The following is a 27,363-nucleotide window of genomic DNA, read 5'->3' as shown; positions in this document are numbered from 1 at the left end:
ACACTCTGAAGTTTCTAAAACTGTTTGAGTGATGTCTGTGAGTATAACAGAGGTCATATGGCAGGTGAAAACCTGAGAAAAATCCAACCAGGAAGTGGGACATCTGAGGTTTGTAGTTTTTCAAAATTTGGCCTACCGAATACACCAAATCATGAGCCCTGGCCTCATGACGTGCTCTCCCGACAGAGTTACCTCGCGTTCCAGTGCTTTTTTCTGAAGACAAAGGAATTCTCCGGTTGGAACATTATTGATGTTTTATGTTAAAAACATCCTAACGATTGATTCCATACATCGCTTGACATGTTTCTAAAGGACTGAAATGGAACTTTTCGAGTTTTTGTCTGGATGAAGTGCCTGCGCCTCATGAAGATGGATTACTGGGCTGAACACGCTAACAACAAGTGGCTATTTGGACATAAATGATGTAAATTTATGGAACCAATCAGTCATTAATTGTCGAACTGGGATTCCTGGGAGTGCTTTCTGATGAAGATCATCAAAGGTAAGTTAATATTTATGGTGTTGTTTCTAACTTTGTTGATTCCAAAATGGCGGATATTCCTCTGGCTGTTTAGGGCTCTGAGCACCGTTCTCAGATTATTCTTTTTCCGTAAAGTAAAAAAGAAATCTGACACAGGGGTTGCATTAAGGAGAAGTCTATCTTTAATTCTGTGAATAACACTAGTATCTTTTATCAAAGTTTATTATGAGTATTTTTGCAAAATCACCGGATGTTTTGGAATCAAAACATTACTGCACGTAAGGCGACAATGTAAACTGAGATTTTTGGATATAAATATGCACGTTATCGAACAAAACTTACATGTATTGTGTAACATGATGTCCTCTGAGTGTCATCTGATGAAGATCATCAAAGGTTAGTGATTCATTTGATCTATATTTCTGCTTTTTGTGAATTTTGTGAAAAATGGCTGTGTTTTTTTGACTTGGCGGTGAACTAACATAATCATATGTTGTGCTTTAGCTATAAAGCATTTTTTGTGTGTCTTTTTTTGTTTTACTTCTGTAGAGAATCTTTAAGCTGGATGCCATGGCTGACCCACAGGAGTACATATTCATCAACGAGGCAAGGTTCAACCTAACAAAAAGGCGCAAAAGGGGGAGCAACATCATTGGTCACCGTGTCTTCATACAAGTTCCTGGCCAGAGGGGAGGCAACGTCACCCTTATGTGCAGCCATCAGCAGTCCTGGCGTCCATGTCAATGTGGGTCCATACAACACGGCACAACTCTTTCAATTTCTAGATCAGCTGCACAATAACTTTCTTCAACAGGAAGGAAGCCAGGGCAACCAGAGCAAGCCCAATATGTTGTCATTTGGGATAACGTGAGTTTCCATCGAGCTGCTCCGGTTTGTGCCTGGTTCAATGACCATCCCAGGTTCACCGTTCTTTTTTGCCAGCATATTCCCCATTTCTAAATCCGATTCTCAGCATTGCAGTGGAGAGTGTATGACCTCAACCCCTACGCACATCAACACCTCCTTGAGGCAATGATGGACGCCTGTGGTGATGTGTCTGTGGAGTCTATCTAGGGTTTTCTAAGGCACACAGGGGAATTTTTCCCACGCTGCCTGGCAAGAGCAAACATAATGTGTGACGTTGATGAGATATTATGGCCGAACCCAGACCTGAGATGAGATGATAAGAATGCTGAGTAATCTGTACATTTGCTGATTTGGAATTAAAGCTTTTGGAAATTGGGTATTTTACCATGCATCGACTCTTCCTTACATGTTTTGTCAGTGTGATATTTCAAAGGTCAGGCTTTTGACCAAAACAACATTTACAGTAGTATTCCCTTCATCCACTAATGTAAGAGGTATTTATTACCGTACTGTTGTGAATTTCTCTCGCCAGGATGTTCCTGAAAGGGAAATCTGGATAGTCAGTGCTGTGATTTTACAAAGTTCCAAATAATTTCTCTGAAAACCTATTCTAAACATTTTGGTAGCAGTGGTTTGAATGAATCCCTCCAGTGTGTAACTAACAGTCATGTAGTCTGTGTTTGACAGCTTGTGTGTGTTGTCTGTGGACAACATTTTAATTGGGACTCAGAAGTTAGATGTTTATACCGTTGGGTGCGAAGATTTGAGAAAATGGTGAGTTGTTCCAGGAATTGTGTCTAAGCAATTGAGAAACTGTATTAGGGAGAGATTTTTTTAAACGTCTCTCCAAGCATTTATTCATGACTTCTACTTTTATGAACTTTCCTCCAAGTGTATACCTGACCCTAAATTAGCTCTTGAGCATTTCTCATCTATTTTTTGTATCACTGGCAGATAAACATGCTTCTTTAAAATGCTATAGACAAAAAAATAGATAAAAATCCCTGTTTTTTATAGTAAACAAGCCTGGGCAAGCGCTAGACTAACTTATGCTGTTGTGGACTGTCAGATTTTCAGGCAACTGAGAAATAAATGCATGTCCTTAGTTAAAAAGGCTAAATCAAGTTACTTCCAAAGTTCTATCGCTGACACTGCTGGTGATCCATCTACATTTTAGAAAACAGGTAATGCTGCTAGAGTGTGGAAATTCCTCTCCTTCCCATGTTTTGTCTTAAGTCAAGTTATTTTGCTTTTGAACTTTTCCCCCTGACATCATTATTTTTATTTTTAAATGGATTAGTCATGTTCCTATTTAATCAATCATTTTATCTTCCACTGTTCCCTTTTTTCCCCTGAAAGAAATCTTGGTTTAATGTCCTGTGAACCCCAGTGAATTGTTCACCGTTGTGTCTTTGTATCGGTCGTGTCGCCCTCAGATGCTGTCTGAGCTGTCTGATCTGTATTGGAACAACCTACTTTATGATCTCTCCAGTCTGTTCTCGTCAAACAATCTACTTTATTTACCGGATTTGTCTGAGTATTGCATATTTCCTTTTCTGGATTAAAGACTCTGTTTTCGCTGCTCCATTCACCTGCATGGAAGCATTAACCCAAGCAAGTTATACTGAACTCTGACATCATTATTTTTATTTTTAAATGGACTAGTCATGCTTTTAATCAACATTTTATGTCCACTGGCTTTTTGTTTGAAAGAAATCTTGGTTTAATACAGTGAACCCCCAGTGAATCCTTGTACTTTATGGAGCAACTGTCTACTTCTGATGTATTGGAACAACTACTTATGACTGACGTAAAAACAATCTACTGGGGCTGATATGCTTGATCCCTTCTTAAATTGACTGCTGACAATTATATCAAGTACTATCCCTAGACTTTGGAAAGCTGCCCATGTACTTCCTCTACATAAAGGTGTCGACCCAAGTGATCTAAATAATTACCGTCCCATTTTCAAACTCTCTTGCCTAGCAAAAATCCTGGAATCATTGATTAATCCTCAGCTTAGATCCCTTTTAACTGCTACATCTTTTCTGAATGTAAAACAGTCAGGGTTCAGACCAGGACATAGTACCATCTCTGCTACTTGTATGGTTTTAAATGATGTCATAAATTGTTTAGATACGAAGAAACACTGTCCTGCCCGAGTCATTGACATGTCCAAGGCATTCGACATGGTGGATCACACCTTACTTATTCAGAAACTCTCTACGGTTGGTTTAGATCGGGCTGCTTGTAGCTGGTTTGAGAATTATTTAAAAGACAGAACACAGTCTGCACTTACTGGTGGCGTTAAATCAGGATTTCTAGACATAATAAAAGGTGTCGCACAGGGTTCGGTTCTTGGTCCAGTACTTTTCACTATATATATTAATAGCATTGGTCTATTTGTACAAAACTGCAACTTTCATCTGGACTCAGATGCCACTTTTGTATATGCTATTGCCCCTACTGCTGCTCGGTCTCTGGTGCCTCTTCAGTCTGCTTTTACAACCTTGCAGAAAGCCTTGGTTAACATTAAGTTGGTACTAAATGCTGGTAAAACCATGTACATGTTATTTTCTAAATCATGTAATAATGTAACTAATGATTTGTGCATAAGTACGTTAGATGGTGCCCTCATTGATCGTGTCCCCGCCTAGAAATATTTGGGCATCTGGATTGACGAAAAGCTATCTTTTAAAAAGCATGGTGACAAGTTAGTCTAGAAATTAAGAATTCAATTGGTCTTCTTCTATAGGAATAGGACTTGTCTTTCATTAAATAGTATAAAACAGATCATTCCATCTACATTTATTCCTGTGACAGATTCGTTCGTTTTATAACATCTGACAGTTCTGACACTCCACTCAGCACTGAATCCTTTATCATAAAGTTGGTTGGACCTCGGCTAAAAACACATAGGGCACTTCATTATTGTGTTTTTGTTTATAAAGCCTTACTCAATAAACTGCCAATTTACTTAACATCATTGTTGAAATATAGGAACTCGGATTTTAACGCTAGATCATAGGATTGGTGAATGATGGAGACTCCACATGTATTCACAGGTTGTGTAAATCTGCCTTTTCCTACCAGGCCCTAATCATGTGGAATGATCTCCAAGTAATGTTTCATTTGGATGTGTTGCTGTCTCTGGGCCAGTTTAGGAGAAAGGCAAGGGATTTTTATATTGATACATGTGTTTGTTTTGTTTGATTGTTTATATAATATCTGGAAAATATTTCAAGTACTTTGAAAGTTGCAGTGGCAAAAACCATCAAGCGCAATGATGAAACTGTCTCTCATGAGGACCATCACAGGAAAGGGAAACCCAGAGTTACCTCTATTGCGGAGTATAAGTTCATTAGAGTTACCAGCGTCAGAAATTGCAGCCAAAATAAATGAATCACAGAGTAAAAGACACATCTCAACATCAACTGTTCAGAGGAGACTGCATGAATCAGGCCTTCATGGTTGAATTGCTTCAATGAAACCACTACTAAAGGACACCATTAATAAGAAGAGACTTGCTTGGGCCAAGAAACACGAGCAATGGACATTAGACCAGTGGAAATCTGTCATTTGATCTGATGAGTCCAAATTTGAGATGTTTGGTTCAAACCGTTGTGTCAGATGAACAGATGGTGAACAGATGATCACCGCATGTGTGGTTCCCATCTTGAAGCATGGAGGAGGAGTGATGGTGTGGGTGTGCTACGCTGGTGACACTGTCTGTGATTTATTTAGAATTTAAAGGCACACTTAACCAGCATGGCTGCCACAGCATTCTGCAGCGATACGCCATCCCATCTGGTTTGCGCTTAGTGGGACTATCATTTGTTTTTCAACAGGACAATGATCCAACACACCTCCAGGCTGTGTAAGGGCTATGTGACCAAGAAGGAAAGTGATAAAGTGCTGCATCAGATGACTTGGCCTCCACAATGAATCAACCTCAGCCCAATTGAGATGGTTTGGGATGAGTTGGACCGCAGAGTGAAGGAAAAGCAGCCAACAAGTGTCCAGGATATGTGGGAACTCCTTCAAGACTGTTGGAAAAGCATTACAGGTGAATCTGGTTGAGAGAATGCCAAGAGTGTGCAAAGCTGTCATCAAGGCAAAGGGTGGCTAATTTGAAGAATGTTAAATATGTTTTGATTTGTTTAACACTTTTTTGTTTACTACATGATTCCATATGTGTTATTTAAAAAGTTTGGTGTGTTCACCACTATTCTACAATGTAGAAAATAGAACAAATAAAGAAAAACACTTGAATGAGTAGGTGTGTCCAAACGTTTGACTGGTACTGTGTCAAAATATATGGGGAATTGGAAATGATGCAGACAATTACATTGATGGAAGCTACAATCTACAATTTACGTGTTATTATTGTTAGCTAGATTACTTGTTGGTTATTACTGCATTGTCGGAACTAGAAGCACAAGCATTTCGCTACACTCGCATTAACATCTGCTAACCATGTGTATGTGACAAATACAAATTTGATTTGATTTACCTATATGCAATATTAAAGCTGATATAACCCCTAAAAAATACAAAAATTATAATAACACTGCAACTATTTCCATGAGACAGAGAGCAATCAATCAATATCTGCTGTTTACTTATTTCACTCACCTAGACATCATTGCCTTTCAAAGTACAAGATCATATCTGAATCTGTATCACCAACCAACATAGATAAAGCCTCTTTCACAGTGAAAAGTCATGTCTGTTTTAGCACTTTGATTTTGAATACTGAATTGAAATGACAGCATAACCTGTTTTCCCGGTTTCTGGTTGATGACAACAGCCACACGAATATGACAACAGGTTCATTTTTCAATATTGACGATATTATTTTTTTGAAAAATAAGCTCGTTCACGGCCGCTATAGTAAATTATAGAAAGCCGCTATGAACTCTAGAGGATTAAATGAATGATTATTGATCATTTCAACATGGAGGAAACATCAAAAATAAGGCCAAACAGTGGGTGATAGGACATTATATCAATATTTATCGTTCTTGAAGTGCACAGCAATGTGTATGCGGGCTACATTTTAATTATGTACAGGTACAATGTTTAAAATGTATAAAAATCATTATGTTTAACAATCATTATATACTGCTGACCTCGCATCTTTGTTCAAATGAACACTTTTCCAGTCCTTTGCATTGTGCTGGATTCAAAGCCAACAGCTGGGCGTCTTAGTCTTCCTCCATTCCCTATAGATCTCTCACATTCGCTCACTTCTCAGGCACAGTGGCAAAGAACAACTTCCGGCCAACGATGCCTCACCACAACACTTATTGAAGCACAGCTATGTATTTTTGAGACCAATTATTCAAATTGTCAGATAGCTCATTTACTCTGTCATCTACTCTACACTCTGTCTGAGTATTTTTGCTGTTACACAGAGACAGAAGACAGACAGAAAATTATGTAAATTAAGATGGATACACTAGAATATCTGTCATTACAGGCTCCTTCTGAGGTTGCTAGACTGCTAATACGTTATATGTATCATCTTTGAAACAAAACAAATAAAGAAATTGTGTTTTCGCCATTGTATTCTGCATAGAAGCGGCCTGCTTATTGATGTATTGTTTCTGAGCAAGGCCATTACAACTCAAAAGGCTTTTCATTAAATGCTGGCATTGATGTGGTTGCCATTGAAGCATTACGGTTTGATTGAGAAATGTTTTCGTAGCTCTTTGTAAAGACGTTTAATACTCACCTTCACAGGATCTCTCTTCATCCTTCTTTTCCTTCAGGGAGTTAAGTGTTATAGCTGCTGCATACCATACCATAGTTAGGCAAATTTGTTTGAACATACACACATGTTCAGATAAGGAGAATCATATTTATTTCCTTGGGAAACCTTCTAAGTAAAGCTTGATGTCTGCCTAGTTAAATCAAAGTAAATACATGATTATGCAAATGAACAGAATACACATGTACACAACATAGCTTAAGGGCTTACAATGACTAGATACCTCAAACAGAGTAATAAATAAGGAACAGCAGTGATTGTATTGTAATAGGAATCAGGATGACTTATCTTTAAGCTGTAACGGAACAGTGTGCTACTAGCTGAGTACACATTCTGTGCTCTTCCATGGAGCTGGCAGGAGGAGTGATTTCCAAGAGAGGGCATTCTGAACGTTTGGGTCCCTCTGTTGCTCCTCCAAGGGAGTTATTGCCTTAGTTAAAATAATTAGTATAAATGATTCACGTAATGTTTTCAGAGATGCCGAAATGACTCTTCTGTGCTTTACTATATTATATATTTTCTCCAGGAATACAATAAACCTAGATAAAAGTGTAATACCTATTTTCTATGAGCAGGTATAGTTTTTTTAAAAGCGATATGTCTTTTTTAACAGGACAAATTGTGTCGTCTAGGACAAGCCCTGTCTCAGGATGATGCTCTATCAAAGTGTTGTAAAGGACAGAGTGATGGGAGCTGGTTTATGCCTGTTGCTCTTATCGCTGTGGTGCAATGCATCTCTTTGCGAGACAGCAGCATTGATGCCAACTAAAAATAACACGCAAACACATTTTCAAAGACGAAATGCAGGATAAATATTGTTCCTGGAAAATACAGAGTTATTTTAGTATTTTTCTTCTTTTTTTTACACTGTTGAGCTCTCTGGCTGAGACAGATTCGGAACGATAAGGTTTGGACTCCCTGACATTACAGATGACCACAGGTAGAGTTAGAGATTGAAGTTGGGAGTCTGAGAGGAAGGATATTAAGTCAGCAGAACTGTTTACTTATTTTGTCTTTGAATGAATGTGATGGTCAAAGTACTGTATGTCTACAGGCTGGTGACAAAAGGTTTAACTGTTTCTCTTCAAACATCAATGACTCTCAGACTTATTCCAATAGCTACTTACTATAATGATTTACCGCAAACCCATATACAATATACCCATAGAGCTTCAACCCTTTCCTCTTAGGCAAAGTTCAAACATATAGTACCAGTCAAAAGTCTGGATACATTGTAATATAATAGTGAAGACATCAACACTATGAAATAACACAAATGGAATCATGTAGTAAACAAAACATATTTTAGATTCTTCAAAGTAGCCACCCTTTGCCTTTTGATGACAGCTTTGCACAGTCTTGGAATTCTCTCAACCAGCTTCACCTGGAACAGTCTTGAAAGAGTTCCCACATATGCTGAACGCTTGTTGGCTGCTTTTCCTTAACTCTGCGGTCCAATTCATCCCAAACCACCTTTTGAGGTCGGGTGATTGTGGAGGCCCGGTCATCTGATGCAGCACTCCATGACTCTCCTTCTTGGTTAAATCAAATTGTATTTGTCACATGCGCCGAATACAACAGTGAAATGCTTACTTACAAGCCTTTAGTCAACAATGCTTTAAGAAGTTTTAAGAAAAATAAGTGTTAAGTAAAAAATAGATGAGTAAAAAATTGAAAATTAAGGTAAAAAATAATAAACAGCAGCAGTAAAACAACAATAGCAAGGCAATATACAGGGGGTACCGGTACAGAGTCAATGTGCGGGGAGCATCGGTTTGTCGAGGTAATTGAGGTAATATGTACTGTACATGCAGGTAGCGTTAAAGTGACTATGCATAGATAATGAACAGAGAGTAGCAGCAGTGTAAAAGAGGGGTCTGGGTAGCCTTTTGATTAGCTGTTCATGAGTGTTATGGCTTGGGGGTAGAAGCTGTTAAGAAGCCTCTTGTACATAGACTTGGTGCTCCGGGTACCACTTGCGGTGCGGTAGCATACTGGTTAAGTGTGCATCAAAATAAATCATTTAAATAAATCACCGACAGTATCACCAGCAAAGCACCCCCAAACTATTACAACTCCTCCTCCATGCTTCACGGTGGGAACCACACATGCGGAGATCATCCTTTCACCTTCTCTGCGTCTCACAAAGACATGGTGGTTGGAACCAAAAATCTCTTATTGGTGTCCTTCCAGTAATGGTTTCTTTGTAGCAATTCGTCTATGAAGGCCTGATTCACGCATTCTTCTCTGAACAATTGATATTGAGATGTGTCTGTTATTTGAACTCTGTGAAGCATTTGTTTGGATTGCAAATCTGAGGTGCAGTTAACTCTAAGGAACTTATCCTCTGTAGCAGAGGTAACTCTGGGTCTTCCTTTCCTGTGGCGGTCCTCATGAGAGCCAATTTCATCATAGCACTTGATGGTTTTTGCGACTGCCCTTGAAGAAACTTTCAAAGTTCTTGAAATTTTCTGAATTGACTGACCTTCATGTCTTAAAGAAATGACGGATTGTCATTTCTCTTTGCTTATTTGAGCTGTTCTTGCCATACTATCGACTTGGTATTTTACAAAATAGGGCTATCTTCTGTATTCTATTCCTAAATAGCTCAAACGCATTAAGAAATTCCACAAATGAACTTTTAACAAGGCACACCTGTTAATTGAAATGCATTCTAAGTGACTACCTTATGAAGCTGGTTGAGAGAATGCCAAGAGTGTGCAAGGCTGTCATCAAGGCAAAGGGTGGCTATTTTGAAGATTGTGTATATTTTGAAGAATGTGTGTATATATATATATATATATATATATATATATATATATATATATATATATATATATATATATAAATATATTTTTTTACACATTTTTTGGTTGATGCATGATTCCATATGTGTTATTTCATAGTTTTGATATCTTCACTATTATTCTACAATGTATAAAATAGTAACAATTAAGAAAAACCATTGAATGAGTAAGTGTGTCCAAACTTTTGACTGGTACTGTATATAAATGAGACTTCTAACTGTGCCACCTGCTCTCCTCCCAGGGACCAAAGCCAAATAATACCCAGCTACAAAACGTTGCTTCCCTGCATCTCCCATAATCCTCCTCTCTCCCAAATTTGCAGGAGCTGGAGGTCGAAGGTTATGGATCCCTCCTATTCTTTGGCCGTCTCTCTTCACCTTGATGATTATTATTTCCGCCTCCAGCCATTAGACCCCTGCCAGCTCATTCCAAACCCTGCAGAGACCAATGTGGCTTGATAAATTTGCCCTATTATTTTGATAAATTGCTGTCTCGTCTAAGCTTTCTGCAGTGCTCTATTACTGGTGACTGGGGTCAAGGCGCCTTTCATTAGCCCAACTAAAAGCCATTTTATCTAAACATAAAATAGCAAGGGAAGATAAAACAACATTTACAGAGTAAATCAGATTGACATTCGCAGCCATATGCTGACATGGACATTGGATATGAGATGTGAAAAATAGGAAATACACTTGCAGGACTGTAAGTACATCCTGCAAGACTTTACCAACCAGGGTGCCATTTATTTTCACTATCCATGTGGGGTAAAAAAGAGCATTATGAATTTCCTTCTGCCTGCCTTCTGTTTATGTCATTCAAACTGCCTCTCATCATGTGTAGCCTATTAATTAAATAAAAAATATGTCATTTTGTATTGTACGCAAAATGTGGATTCCATCGTGAGTGCACTTACAGTATATTGTCAACTAAAATAATTGACATTGGGGTTGTTAGTTTTCAATCTATTTTTATTTTCCAATTTTGCACAGTACATGACATGTGATTGACTGCAATCTTACCATATTCTCCCCATCCTCATTGGTTTTGCTCTTACATCCTGAGTCTGTAATCCATTATGTACTGCGGTAAGAATTCATACCGGTAAGCATACTGTAATCCTGTATTATTTACCACCGAGTATCCTCTAAGGCAATTACAAAAAAGCCATTTGCATTGGGTAAACATCCGGAGAGAAACAGAGAGCGAGAGAGTAAAAGAAGAGACAATATACATCAGAACAACAATGTGCAATATTAAATGTTGACCTGGAAATAAATAGCCCTTGTGGCCAACCTCTGATATACAGTAGTAGTTTGTGTGTGTGAACATCGGGTCAGCAGGAGGACATGGGATGTTGGAGGATTCTGCCGAGGGGAACATGGAGAAGAGCCAGCTCCTCAGCTCCTCAAATACAAAAGGTTCAGACTGTATTGAGATGGTGAGTACAAGAGGTTCAGACTGTATTGAGATGGTGAGTACAAGAGGTTCAGACTGTACTGAGATGGTGAATACAACAAGTTCAGACTTTATTGAGCAGTGAAGGCTCCTCGGAGGGGGAAGGGGAGGACATCCTCATCAGTGATTTTCAGAAAAAAAGTTAAACGTTTAAAAAGTTATCATTTTTAGATTAAACTGTGTATAAATATAATCACGTCACCAAATAATTCATTGAAACATACTATTTTGCTCTAAAGATCTATTTTATATTTTGCTCTTAAGATCTATTTAAGATCTTATTTTTTTCACTTTCAATTTCACTTACTTATCTAGCCTATGCAGCTAGCTAGTTTAGCCTACTAAAACACCATGCTCAAGCTAAGCTGGCACATGACATTTTTAACAATGCTTTTTCTAATACAAACTAGTTTATTGCGTCCACGGTGGTGCCAAGTTTCATAATATTACCATATGTCCCAGTTGCCTGACGTAGTTTTGAAGTAATCACACAAAAACAGGCCTTATTTTAGGGCCTTTTTCACCCTGTCAGCTCCTATTAGTTCTATTGAACACACTGGCACCAACTCGCCTTCCGAACATTCCGATCCCGGTTTATTGTACAATGTCACAATGCCCGCTTTGCTATTGTTGGTGCCACAGTGTTGTTTATAGTTCAAATGTAAATAACAAAAAATTACTCATGGAACTCTGAGGTCGTCCCATTGTTTACCCATATGAAAATATAGGTATGTCTGTCTATTTTGCCAAATATCTTGCAATGTGTACATTAATTTTTTTTTCAATTGGACACCATTTTAATCATGATAATCTCCTCTTTCTAATTATGTAAGGCTGGGCAGTGTATCTCGCTTTCATCAAACGCTAGACCAGAAATAGTCAGAATTTGACATTTTTTTCCTAATTCCTCATTATGCAGACATTAGCACACCTGGCACCATCAAGGTGCGGATGTTAACTTTCTACACAAGTTGTTATTTTTCAGTTTCGTCCTAAGAACAGATTGTAGTGGTAAAATAAAAAAGGCATACATTTTTTTGGTTCCATTTAGGCGAAATGTAATTCTAAGCATCACTCCAGTGTGAGAAGGAGAGCGCATAGGTGTGAGAAGGAGAGCGCATAGGTGTGAGAAGGAGAGCGCATAGGTGTGAGAAGGAGAGCGCATAGGTGTGAGAAGGAGAGCGCATAGGTGTGAGAAGGAGAGCGCATAGGTGTGAGAAGGAGAGCGCATAGGTGTGAGAAGGAGAGCGCATAGGTGTGAGAAGGAGAGCACATAGGTGTGAGAAGGAGAGCACATAGGTGTGAGAAGGAGAGCGCATAGGTGTGAGAAGGAATACAATGTGGCTGTTGTGAGTGAACTGTTTTTACGCGTGATCAGGGTTGTATTCATTCTGCTGAATCTGTTGAAAAATGTTTCTTAGACGAAACAAAACATATCTTAATTTGTCCAATAAAAACTCACAATTGCAAGTGATGGATTAATGATTACACCCCATATCAGCTACTGTAGATGCAGGCAAGAGTGTGCAAGGCAGTATTGAATGTGTTACTGTCTGTCCATGTGTCGTCACTCTGTCACCTCAAATTTGTCTCTCTACCTTTGTGCATCTAAGTTGTAAACTTTCATTCATAGGCTAGGTTGTAGCAACCTCATGATGGGTATAGGAAAAATTGGAGTATGATGTAGTAGCCTAAACCTATCTATGTTACATTGAACTGGGTGAATGGAATATAAATGACAGGAATCCAATATGTTGTAATAGAACTAAGGCCATGCTCATGATTTTTTTTTGTCCTTCCTCATCTTAAACGGCACTGACCACCACTGGTATTGAAATATACAAGAGGTTCAGACTGTACTGAGATATATAAGAGGTTCAAACAGTAGTGTGATGGTGGCCCTAACCATGTACAATAGTTTCCTCTCTCCCTGCACATTAAATTCATTACTTGACCTGATGTTACCATGTTGCAACAGAATAATTGACTGCATTGCCAGTTGTTTAAAACCTGGACAACACAATAAATCACCATGTATGCAAGAGAGCATCCCCAACCGCTCAACTCTCCACCCCAGCACTTTCTCCTCTTGTTTTTTCGCCTCTCAGCAGCATCACACAGAGGAAAAGGTCGGGAGAAAATCACTCTCCAAATACAGAGGAGGCATTTGACCAATCAGCCACAAGCTGTGTGCCATTTGCTCCAGATTAAAATGAAGAAGGTGTCAGGTGAGAGAGACTGACCTGGCAGGCAACTGCAGGCGGCTAAACAATACCCTTTTATGTTTTGGGGTTTACAGTCTGTTTAGTGCTAGGAATTTAATGACTTCATTGTTTTGGAGGTCATATCCAGTGCTGGGTTTCAATATAATCAGACACACACCTCAAAACTTATTTGGAATAAATGTGAAATTAATATTTTTCTTCTGCTAAAAGTATTTTGAGTAGTTTGTGTGGGTAATTGAAGGCCAAACAGACTGGTAAATCTCATGGTGACTTTAAAATAATTTTACTGTAAGCAGGCCTACACATACACTACATGACCAAAACTATGTGGACACCTGCTCATCGCAAATCTAATTCCAAAATCAGGGGCATTAATATGGAGTTGGTCATGCCTTTGCTGCTATAAAAGCCTCCACTCTTCTGGGAAGGCTTTCCACTAGATCAAGTCAACTGAAAATGTATTTGTTCACATACCCATATTAGCAGATGTTATTGCGGGTGTAGCGAAATGCTTGTGTTCCTAGCTCCACAGCAATACCCACAAATCTACAAGTAAAAGAATGGAATTAAGAAATATATAAATATTAGGACTAGCAATGTCGGAGTGGCATTGACTAAAATACAGTACAATAGAATACAGTACATACACAAATGAAATGAGTAAAGCAGTATGCAAACATTATTCAAGTTACTTGTGTTCCATTAGTGACCAGTGATTCCATCTCTAATGTACAGGGTTGAGTAACGGTGTGGTAGCCGGCTAGTGATGACTATTTAACAGTCTTGAGCCTTGAGATAGAAGCTGTTTTCAGTCTTTTGTTCCTAGCTTTGATGCACCTGTATTGACCTCGCCTTCTGGAGGATATCGGTGTGAACAGGCCTTGGCTCGGCTGGTCCATGTCCTTGATGATCTTTTTAACCTTCCTGTGACATCAGGTGCTGTAGGTGTCCTGGAGGGCAGGCAGTGTGCCCCCGGTGATGCGTTGGCTGGACCACACCACTCTCTGGAGAGCCCTGCGGTTGCGGGCGGTGCAGGTGCCTTACCAGGCGTTGATACAGCCCGACGGAATGCTCTCAATTGTGCATTTGTAAAAGTTTGTCAGTGTCTTAGGTGCCAAGATGTGCCTTCTTCACCACACTGACTGTGTGGGTGGACCATTTCATACTTTTGGAACATTGCTGCGGGGACTGGCTTCCATTCAGCCACAGGAGCATTATTGATGTCGATGTTGGGCAATTAGGCCTGGCAAACTTTTAATGTCACTCCATTCCAATTAATCCAAAAGGTGTTTGAAGGGGTTAAGGTCAGGGCTCTGTGCAGGCCAGTCAAATTCTTCCACACCGATCTCAATGAACCAGTTCTGTATGGTGCTTTGTGCACGGGGGCATTGTCATGATGAAACAGGAAAGGGCTTTCCCCAAACTGTTGCCGCAATGTTGGAAGCACATAATTATCTAAAATGTCATTGAATGCTGTAGCGTTAAGATTTCCCTTCACCATGAAAAATGGCCTCCTCCTCCAAACTTTACAGTTGGCATTATGCATTGGGGCAGGTAGCGTTCTCCTGGCATCCTCCCAACCCAGATTTGTCTGTTGGACTGCCAGATGGTGAAGTGTGATTCATCACTCCAGAGAACGTGTTTCCACTGCTCCAGAGTCCAATGACGGCAAGCTTTACACCCCTCCAGCCGACGCTTGCCATTGCGCATGGTGATCTTAGGCTTGTGTGCGCTACTAACTTCAGCACTCAGCGGTCCCGTTCTGTGAGCTTGTGTGGCCTACCACTTCACGACTGAGCGGTTGTTGCTCCTAGACAGGAATTTTACGAACTGACTTGTTAGAAAGGTAGTATCTTATGACGGTGCCACGTTAAAAGTCACTGAGCTCTTCAGCAATGCCATTCTACTGCCAATGTTTGTCTTTTGAGATTACATGGCTGTGTGCACGATTATATACACCTGTCAGCTACGGCTGTGGTTGAAATACCGGAGTCCACTAATTTGAAGGTGTGTCCACATAATTTTGGTAATGTAGTGTATATCAGATTCTAGGCAGTGCATTATAGATGCATTTACTGGGATATACATTCACATAGGCTGTTATAAGGAGCCATTAGTTGTTTGAAAGTGCTGCCAATGTTATTAACACCTGTTTTGGCGGTCATGTCCTCATTCTATTGATAATGCCTGAATAGCTTTAATGTGACAAAAAAAATACATCAGCCCTCTTATGAATGACGTCAGCCCTCTTATGAATGACGTATTAACCATGCAATTACTCCATATTTAAAGCATTTTAACATCTCTCAGGGTAAGATCATTGGATTGAGAGGCAAAAGATGTCATGCCTCGTGCCATGACAGCCACCGCAAGCTACACTGTAAACGGTGCTGTCATATTCCTCCAACATGCTGATATGTTGATGTGTGCATATGAACTGACAGGCCTCTCAAGCAGGACCGTGTCCCTCTCTGACAGTATATTGTGGCTGAAGGGATTACAGATGGGATTACATAAATGAGTGACTAGTTTAACATTGTGGCAATAACAAGGAAAGCCAAAGTCCCAAAGGTTGCTTCTAAGAGATCATACACAGGTTTTCTCAGCACTCTTTTGTTGAAGATGTCTTTTTTTTGTTGGTCTGATGTATATGAGGAGGTGAATCCAGAAGCAGCACTGGGCGTATTTATTCATGCCAATTGTTGACAAGCATGCACCAGTTGTAACGATCTTCTTCATCTGATGAGGAGTATGAAACATCGGACCAAAACGCAGCGTGGTAAGTGTGCATTTGAATTAAATATATCTGAGCACTGAATACAAATTAACCAAAGTGAAACAATGAAAACCGAAACAGTTTTGTGTGGTGAAACACAGACGCAAAAAACAACTACCCACAAACACCATGTCACGCCTTGGTCATTGTATCTTGTGTTTTTGTTATATGTTTGGGTAGGCCAGGGTGTGACATGGGTTTATTTGTTGTGTTTCGTATTGGGGTTTGTATTAATTGGGATTGTGTATTATTAGGGGTGTGTCTAGTTAGGCTTGGCTACCTGAGGCGATTCCCAATTGGAGTCAGCTGATTCTCGTTGTCTCGGATTGGGAACCGTATTTAGGTAGCCTGAGTGCGCGTTGTATTTTGTGGGTGATTGTACCTGTCTCTGTGTTAGTCACCAGATAGGCTGTAATTAGTTCACGTTCTGTTTGTTGTTTTCTTCTTCAGTTATTTCATGTACCCCATTTATCTTTATTGACAGTTGCCTCTGTTTGGGAACTATCCCAGGCCAAACACATAGAACCAAAAGATAGAATGCCCACCCCAACTCACGCCCTGGCCAAACTAAAATAGAGACATAAAAAAGGAACTAAGGTGACGTGACACCAGTTAAGAAATTAACTGTGATAACTGTTATAGCCCCCAAGATTGATGCAGAATTGAAAAAAATATGGTTCATACAAATGATGCAAAAGAGGTGGCAAACAAGTCGGGCTGCTCAGCTGATTAGTTGAAATACTGTAAATTGAGACATTTGGTGACTAAAGTTAACAAAAATTGGAGTATCTTAAATTATATTATGGGCTGAAAACCCAATTCATCTCCATCATTTATTGAAGTTGATGGCTTAACAATTTTCAATTTTGTCATTAATTTCAATTAGTATTTCACGAATAAAGTGGAAAAACTCAGAAGTGAAATTACAATAATGAATATTGAACCATCATATTTTTGTATAAAATATCTGAAAGAGAACGATTGCTGTTTTGAATTTGATCAAGGTAGTGTGGGAGATGTGGAAAAACTATTGTTATCCATCAAAAATGATAAGCCACCAGGAATAGAATTCTGTAAGTATTCAGACCCCTTGACTTTTTCCACATTTACCGTAATTGCTGGACTATAAGCCGCTACTTTATTCCCACGCTTTGAACCTCGCGGTTTATACAATGACGCGGCTAATTTATGGATTTTTCCCGCTTTCACAACATTCATGCCGCCAAAAAACTGAGCACCGTCACATAATGTGACGTAAAATTGAACACGCTCAAACTTCCCATCATTCTGATTACGGTAGTAATTATGTCACCCTCATCATGGCAAAGACACGGAGAAATGCATATGATGCAGCTTTCAAGTTGAAGGCGATCGATCTGGCTGTTGGAAAATGAAAGAGAGCTGCTGCACGGGAGCTTGGCATTAATGAGTCGATGATAAGACGTTGGAAACAGCAGCGTGAGGAACTGAATCAGTGCAAAAGACAACAGCTTTCAGAGGGAAGAAAAGCAGATGGCCCAAAGTATTTGCAGCCACTCGACATCAGTGTAAATCGTGCATTTAAGGTGGCGCTCCTTGTTCAGTGGGAGTCTTGGATGACAAGTGGGGAGAAATCCTTCACTAAAATGGGCTGCATGTGAAGAGCAACTTATGGTCAAGTCTGCCAGTGGGTCCTGACAGCGTGGAGCATTGTCAAAAAATCCACTATCATCAACGGGTTTCGAAAGACTGGACTTCTGCGTGTTGAAGGGGCAGCATGAGCTCAGCAGGGTATTTGCCTCCGGATGGATGAAGCAATTTTGAGGCTATTCATCTCCGACACCGAAGGAGATGACTTCAGTGGTTTCAGTGCACAGGAGGAGCAAGTTCATGTGTTTCAATGTACCGGTAGGCACCTGCGGCTTATAGACACGTGCAGCGTATTTATGTACAAAATACATCTTTTTTAATAATTCAGAGGGTGCGGTTTATATTCAGGTGCGCTTAATAGTCCAGCAATTACGGTAGTTAAGTTACAGCTTTATTCTAAAATTAAGGAAATTGTTTTTTTTTCTCTCATCAAACTGCCACCACCATGCTTCACCGTAAGGATGGTGCCAGGATTCCTCCAGACATGACGCTTGGCATTCAGATTGTTTCTCATGGTCTGAAAGTCTTTAGGTGCCTTTTGGCAAACTCCAAGCGGGCTGTCATGTGCCTTTAACTGAGGAGTGGCTTCCGTCTGGCCACTCTACCATAAAGGCCTGATTGGTGGAGTGCCGCAGAGATGGTTGTCCTTCTGGAAGGTTCTCCTATCTTCACAGAGGAACTCTGGAGCTCTGCCAGCTCTAGGGAGAGTCTTGGTGGTTCCAAACTTCTTCCATTTAAGAATGATGAAGGTCACTGTGTTCTTGGGGACGTGCAATGCTGCAGAAAGTTTTTGGTAACCTTCCCCAGATCTGTGCCTCGACACAATCCTGCCTTGGAGCACTAAAGGACAATTTATTTGACCTCATGGCTTTGGTTTTTGCTGTGACACGCACTGTCAACTGTGGGACCTTATTTAGACAGGTGTGTGCCTTTCCAAATCATGTCCAATCAATTCAATCAAGTTGTAGAAACATCTCATGATCAATGGAAAAGGATGCATCTGAGCTCAATTTTATGTCCCATAGCAATGGGTCTGAATATTTTTCTTCTTTCTTAAAAAAAAAAAAAATTTGCAAAAATGTGTTATTATGATGTATTGTGTGTAGATTGCTGAGGACTTAAACAATATATATATATAATCAATTTTAAAATAGGGCTGTAATGTAACAAAATGTGGAAAAGTTAAGGGCCTGTAGACAACATTAATGGGAAACAATAGAGAATGGTAGCAGACTGTAGGGAGTGTGTGTGTGTGTGTTTTTTTTCAAATGGTCTTTTTTCAAGCTACTACTAAAATCTTGACTAAAATGGTATGTTTTTATAGATATACCTCTGCAAAAACTGAGTTGTTAGGACATCCCTGGTTTGTCCCGCGGATGTCCCCCAGAACATTTTGTAAGTCATTCTTGGGACGTTGTTTCATGGTCCCCTGGAGGTTTTTGTGTAGTTCCCGGTTTGTCTTGTGGCGTCCCGTATGATGTTTTTAGGACAGTCTTGGGAAGTTGTGTCACGGTCCACCTGAAGGTTTTTGTCTGGTACCCGGATTGTTCCAGGGACAACACCTGATGGTCGACACCTGATGGTCATAATGAAATGGTTTATGACTATCTACCAGGACACACACAGCCTAGTTTCATTACACATCACCCCTTGTTACTGTTGCCAAGGCCCTGATTGGTGAACCACTGATCCTTTCACAGCGCTTTGTCTTTTGGCAATGTTAGTTAGACAGACACACAAAAACACACATGCACACACACAGTGCTTTTTAAAAGTACATACTTGGCACACTTTGCCATACTGTACATGATTACATTGTGTAATCGTTGTTACTTATTCATACAGTAATTATTACATGTCCTCACCTGGGATTTCAAGTCACAACCTCTTACTATCTTCAATGTCTGTGTCAATTTCTCAGCTCCATAAAAAATACTCAAGAATAACTATTATATGTATCATGGTGGTTCTGCAGTAACATTAAAATGGGATATTCCCCACCAACATTAGACAACTATGATGACAACTCAAACTGCTGAAAAGCAAGTGAAATCAATGATGAGGAAATAGTCATATTTACAGATATCTAAAATAGCAGTGCAGATGGCAGAGCTTTATTATAGGTATAAATGTGTAGGGGACTTATGAAATTCTACAGCCTTTGTGGCACAGCAGAAAGATCAGAATACCCAGAATCCAGAGGTCAAATTCCAAGTCAGTGTTAAGTGATCATGTCAAATGTAATCATATTGTCATTTATTCAAGATTTTTACACTATTTTAGCTTAACAGCGTACCACTTACCTTAAACACCCCATAACTTGAATTACTTTACTTATAATGGTTTGGCATACCTGGGACCATCAAGTGACAAAAACCTCCGTCGGCCATGACACAACATCCCAAGAATGTCCTAAAAACACCCAAGGGGATGCCACTGGGACAAACTGGAAACTCGACAAAACCTCCAGTGGACCATGACACAACGTCCTGACCACTTTAGGCAACCATTTTGTGACGTGTCGGGGACTTCCTAAAGACACATTGTTGTTTGCAAGGACGTTCCCTTGGGATAATGACTAGGCTGCCGGAAGTGTAGCCTAGTGGTTAGAGTGTTGGACTAGTAACCGGAAGGTTGCGAGTTCAAACCCCTGAGCTGACAAGGTACAAATCTGTCGTTCTGCCCCTGAACAGGCAGTTAACCCACTGTTCCCAGTCCGTCATTGAAAATAAGAATATGTTCTTAACTGACTTGGTTCTGATATGGTCCTCAGTGATGTCCTGGTAACTTACAGGAAACTGTGGTCATTGAATGTCCATTGATAACGTTCTATCAGAACCAAATTGAAACGAGAACCAAATGGAAACGTTCCTTAATGGACATCAAAATATCTTATTATAATGTTATGCTGCGACCAAACCGGGACCTGTCCTGAACGTCCTCTTATGGTTCTGAGGTTAACATCATGTTTTAATGTTCCTAGACTGGGATAACTTCTTGCTGAAACCCTTAAAGCGACCTAATGGGAATGTTATCAAATGTCCTTAGGACATTCCCTGCTTGCTGAGAACTGAGTTGTAGAATGAACTGAACCATACCAGAGAGAGGGAGGTGAATCGAGAGCCATATCGCAACCCAAAATATGTCCACATTAAGCAGATCCTTAATAATTAGGTGAACAGTTTTTGTATGGGGGACAATGAGAGTATTTCATTTAATCAAGATGAACATGAATTGCTATTTCGATACGTGAGTCTTAGGTTATTACGAGTGTACTGATATAAGTGTGATGCACGTAACATCCCAGAAACATTGAGATCAAACACTTTATATTGGAATTGTTCCTGTTGAAATTCAAGATGGGCTATGCATATTCATGAGGTCGATGAATTTCAAATACTTTCGCCATAGAATTCAGGCAGTTGACGACAACACCCCTCATCGAATATTCAACACCGCTCATCTTTATATCGGAGTTCGGAGCTTCTTGTTCACATGCATATCTGCCCTCTCATTGGCTAGATTGGTCCCACCTGATCTTGCCTCCTCCCGCCTGCGTTCCAATTTTGAGGACATGTATTTGGGGGATCTGGCATGGACCTGCTTCCATATCCACTCTTTAGGGCAAAGTGGCCTGGTCAATCATGGGATAAGGAAAAGTGAAACTCCTGTTGAATTCTTGTGATCATTGGAATTTGGCTAATCACATGACCACAAGGTTTGTCTTGCATGAGTGTTTATTTTTTTTCACCCAACGTTTTCAAGGTCAGAATGGAAGTGTAAAAGTAACGGTTAAATGGGTCAAATAAATGGTTAATAAGATGATACTTGGAGCGGTATTGTTATATTTCAGTGCAGCCTTTGATTCATAGAACCCTATGCCCGGGTCTAGTTTTAGTAATGCACTGTCAGGGTATTGGAACTGACACTATTTGCTGTCCTCTCAGCCCAGTAAAAGCTGTTCTTTGTCCTGACACATTTTTATTGAGGAAAAATGTACTTACTATGACTGAGAAACAGTTGAAGTTGGAGGTTTACATATACTTAGGTTGGAGTTATTAAAACTCGTTTTTCAACCACTCCAGATATTTCTTGTTAATTAACAAACAATAGTTTTGGCAAGTCGGTTAGGACATCTACTTTGTGCATGACACAAGTCATTTTTCCAACAATTGTTTACAGACAGATTACTTTACTTATAATTCCACAATTCCACGATTCCAATGGGTCAGAAGTTTACATACACTAAGTTGACTGTGCCTTTAAACAGCTTGGAAAATTCCGGAAGATTATGTCATTGCTTTAGAAGCTTCTGATAGGCTAATTGACATCATTTGAGTCCGTTGGAGGTGTAGCTGTGGATGAACGCCTACCTTCAAACTCAGTGCCTCTTCGCTTGGCATCATGGGAAAATCAAATGACTCAGCCAAGACCTGAGAAAAAAAATTGTAGACCTCCACAAGTCTGGTGGATACAAAGGTATCTATATCCACGGTAAAATTAGTCCATATATTGATATAACCCGAAAGGCCGCTCAGCAAGGAAGAAGCCACTGCTCCAAAACCACCACATAAAAGCCAGACTACGGTTTGCAACTGCACATGGGGACAAAGATCATACTTTTTTGAGAAATGTCCTCTGGTCTGATGGGGAAGGCTTGCCAGCCAAAGAACACCATCCCAACCAGGAAGCACGGGGTGGCAGCATCATGTTGTGGGGGTGCTTTGCTGAAGGAGGGACTGGTGCACTTCACAAAATAGATGGCATAATGAGACAGGAAAATGATGTGGGTATATTGAAGCAACATCTCAAGACATCAGTTAAAGCTTGGTCACAAATGGGTCTTCCAAATGGACAATGACCCCAAGCATACTTCCAAAGTTGTGGCAAAATGGCTTAAGGACTACAAAGTCAAGGTTTTGGAGTGGCCATCACAAAGCCCTGAGCTCAATCCGATTGAAGATTTGTGGGCAGAACTGAAAAAGCGTGTGCGAGCAACGAGGCCTACAAACCTGACTCAGTTACACCAGCTCTGTCAGGAGGAATGGGCCAAAATTCACCCAACTTATTGTGGGAAGCTTGTGGAAGGCTACCCGAAAGTCTTGACCCAAGTTAAACAATATAAACACAACTCTACAAAATACTAATTGAGTGTATGTAAACTTCTGACCCACTGGGAATGTGATGAAGGTTCAAATAAATAATTCTCTCTATTATTATTATTCTGACATTTCACATTCTTAAAATAAAGTGGTGATCTTAACTGACCTAAGACAAGTAACCTTTACTAGGATTAAATGAGCCAGCAGCATATGAGCCAGCGGCATACCACCCTGCATACCACTGCTGGTTTGCTTCTGAAGTTAAGCAGGGTTGCTCCTGGTCAGTCCCTCGATGGGAGACCAGATGCTGCTGGAAGTGGTGTTGGAGGGCCAGTAGGAGGCACTCTTTCCTCTAGTCTAAAAAATATCCCAGTGCCCCAGGGCAGTGATTGGGGACACTGCCCTGTATATGGTGCTGTCTTTCGGATGGGACGTTAAACAGGTGTCCTGACTCTCTGAGGTCATTGAAGATCCCATGGCACTTATTGTAAGAGTAGAGGTGTTAACCCTGGTGGCCTGGCTAAATTCCCAATCTGGCCCTGTAACCATCATAGTCACCTAAGAATCCCCAGTTTACAATTGGCTCATTCCTCTCCCCTGCAACTATTCCCCAGGTTGTTGCTGTAAATGAGAATGTGTTCTCAGTCAACTTACTTGATAAAATAATGAATAAAAAAAAATGTCTGGAATTGTGAAAAACTGAGTTTAAATGTATTTGGCTGAGGTATATGTAAACCTCTGACGTCTACTGTATAGAACATGGTATTGAGACAGTGGTTGGTTATATGATTTGGAGTTACACAACAATAACAACACAGAGGAACATGGCATCACAAATATTAACCTTTAAATTTCTTTATTTTTGATTTCGTCATCAAAATTTTTACAAAACATTTTCTGACAATAATATACTCAAAGAGAAGCCATATTTTGCGTTTGGACCAGGTTTCCACAACACCGCTTTAGGTCTGAGCACAGAAAATAAGAATTAAAACCAAAACGACAACAAACCAACTACAGAATAAACAATGCAGCTCATATTTACATCCCACAGAAGTCAATGCCATCAGTAGGAGATAGATGAGGGAAAAGCAGAAATATCATGGGAAAGAACAAGTGGTATTGGTGGGAGGGGAGAATGTGGAGAAGCTTGGAGCAAATAAGGAATTCTTAAAGAATATGATAATATTGCTTTCGGTCAGTTTTACTGCATGTTCACATCTCTACATCGCCTCTAGCAGCAAAATTGATTCTATATGAAATTAGTGTTCCTTTTCTTATTCTGTTCACATAAATCCAATTAGTGGTTTAAACATGCTTTGTTAGACCCGGAAAAGTTTATATCTCTGACAGAGGTTAATGGTTATGCTTAGAACCCCTATTGTCTTGACCCTGGTTTGTAACCATTGCTTATGCCAAAGGGCAAAAACTTCCAGCTAATGATGTTAGAGCTTCTCCTACTGTCCTGTATGCCTCAGGTCTCCACATGCTCTGGGCCCTACAGAGGCCCTATAGGGGCTCTATACTGTCCTGTATGCCTCAGGTCTCCACATGCTCTGGGCCCTACAGAGGCCCTATAGGGGCTCTATACTGTCCTGTATGCCTCAGGTCTCCACATGCTCTGGGCCCTACAGAGGCCCTATAGGGGCTCTATACTGTCCTGTATGCCTCAGGTCTCCACATGCTCTGGGCCCTACAGAGGCCCTATAGGGGCTCTATACTGTCCTGTATGCCTCAGGTCTCCACATGCTCTGGGCCCTACAGAGGCCCTATAGGGGCTCTATACTGCAACTGTATACTGCCTCAGATCAGGAGGGAATAGAGAAGATGAGAAGATGACGCAAAGCCACATCTGGCTGGGAATTAATGTGTCAAACGTATTTATCAGGTAATGACATAGTCATTGAATCTCTGCGGTTGGCTTCAGGAGAACTGGAAGGAGAAATGTGTTGTGTTGATGGCAGGGAGGTGAGGCGCTGCAGAGTCCAGAGCCGTGGTGAGATGTAAGGGCCAGGTTTGAGACAGCATAAACTAGGTGTGCACCAGCAGTGACAGAGCCTAGACAACAAAAGCCACGATTCATCAGCAGCAGATGTTACACCCTGTGGGGGGGGGGGATGCAGTTCACGATGATGTGTTCACTCACTATACCCTCCTGCATCCTCAGCCATGTGCATTAGGTGTGATCAGACTGCATACAGCCAGGGTGTGGAAGTAGGATTTGGGAGATTTAGGAGGACGCAGGTGTCTGTGTGCCCCATTCAATGTGTTAATGAGGTACTGTACATGTGTACCAAGGTGTTAGGATAGCATCCCTTGGTGTGCATGGGATGCAAAACCTTTGTTTTAAGCAAATACAATACAATTCTCTCCTTTTCTTCATTTCTGTTATTTGTTTGCCATTCTCGATTTCTCTTTCCCCCTCCGCCCCCCATCTCTCTTGCCTCATCTCTCTTTCCCCTAGAGATTTGCATTTAGCCATTCCTCTGAGCATAGACACGGAAATATGAAAGGCTTTCTTGCAATCCTTCAGACCTTCATTCACCCTCCCTTCAGCTAAATCTGTTCCCAAAAGGGATTTGATCCCAAACTCAGAGGATTGGGGTAGAGGGGGGGGGACAGATCCCAAAACAAACAAGGCCGAGGAAAAAAACAAAGCCTGTCGGCGTTTCTGGGCTAGCACAGACGTTCCTGAATTTCAGCTTAAACTTGCTGTTGTATGCATCCCCTGTGCTGAAAGCCCCGTACAGTACAACATTATAAAAATGGGACAAAAGACTTGTTCATGGAAGACAGCAGGGTCCCTTTATTCCAATGGCCTTATCAGGGATGTAGATCATGGTAAACCAATGACTTATTAGTCGCTAATTTAATTGTGGTCACCATGACTCCATTTAAACTTCCAATTACATATTGTTTTGATCGTTGTTGGACTGCTGTTGAGTGATTACTGCTCAAGGAAACATATTAATGAAGAAACCAAATAATGATAATTAGTCTGGAAATGTTTTACCATAATAGAAGATGGAAGCCTCTCTCTGGAGTATAGCCTCGTCCAACACAAGCATCTCTTTCTGCAATGTGCATAAAGACAGCATGGGAGACTGGAGGGCCCATGGGGCGGGAGACATCTACTCTGGAGAGGATGGGCTACAGAGGGGTCAGTGAACAGCTTGCTTGAGAGACACCAAAGTAGCCAGCGTGTGTGCGGAAACACATGCTTGTGGTTTTAGGGCATGTCAGACAGGAAATAGTCTAGCTCTATACTATCTGTTTCTCGTTCAGTGCACACCCTTATATTTTGACGTGGTTTTTGCCCAATCGTCAGCATGCGGACAGAGACAGAACATCATAAAAAAGGGTCACCAAAGGCAGACATGATATCCAGGCCAGGAGATGGCAGGGCGCAGGGGAGGTTTAAAGAGCAAGGCAAGGCAAGACATTGCTAGAACTGAGAGTGGGATGTCCCACTTGTGAAGACATTGGCACAACATTTATTACAAGGTCAACTAAAACCAGCACTGCAGTCAGAAACCATTTCGAGTAAACCAACAGTTTGTATGTAATATGTGGGGCAGCATGATATAATTATCAGTACATTATCGGTGTGTTTTTGCTTGGGGGTTGGTCAATTATTCAATGAAACGAAGTTATCACGGCTTTAGTAGAAATAACATACTGTATCTCAAGCATACTGAAAACGAGTCATACACGAGAACATGGGCTGATAAAAATAATAATAATAGTAACAGCGGCCTGAACAGCTGCTACTCTGTTTATTATATATCCTGATTGCCTAGTCACTTTTAATCCTACCCACATGTCCATACTGTATTACCTCAACTACCTTGTACCTCTGCACATTGACTCGGTACTGGTAGTCCTTGTAGCTTCATTATTACCTCAACTACCCTGTACCTCTGCACATTGACTCGGTACTGGTAGTCCTTGTAGCTTCATTATTACCTCAACTACCCTGTACCTCTGCACATTGACTCGGTACTGGTAGTCCTTGTAGCTTCATTATTACCTCAACTACCCTGTACCTCTGCACATTGACTCGGTACTGGTAGTCCTTGTAGCTTCATTATTACCTCAACTACCCTGTACCTCTGCACATTGACTCGGTACTGGTAGTCCTTGTAGCTTCATTATTACCTCAACTACCCTGTACCTCTGCACATTGACTCGGTACTGGTAGTCCTTGTAGCTTCATTATTACCTCAACTACCCTGTACCTCTGCACAT

This window comes from Oncorhynchus gorbuscha, linkage group LG20 (assembly GCF_021184085.1).
Source record: "Oncorhynchus gorbuscha isolate QuinsamMale2020 ecotype Even-year linkage group LG20, OgorEven_v1.0, whole genome shotgun sequence".
NCBI lineage: Eukaryota > Metazoa > Chordata > Actinopteri > Salmoniformes > Salmonidae > Oncorhynchus > Oncorhynchus gorbuscha.
The sequence above is the reverse complement of the archived record's forward strand: the minus strand, read 5'-3'. Positions refer to the sequence as shown.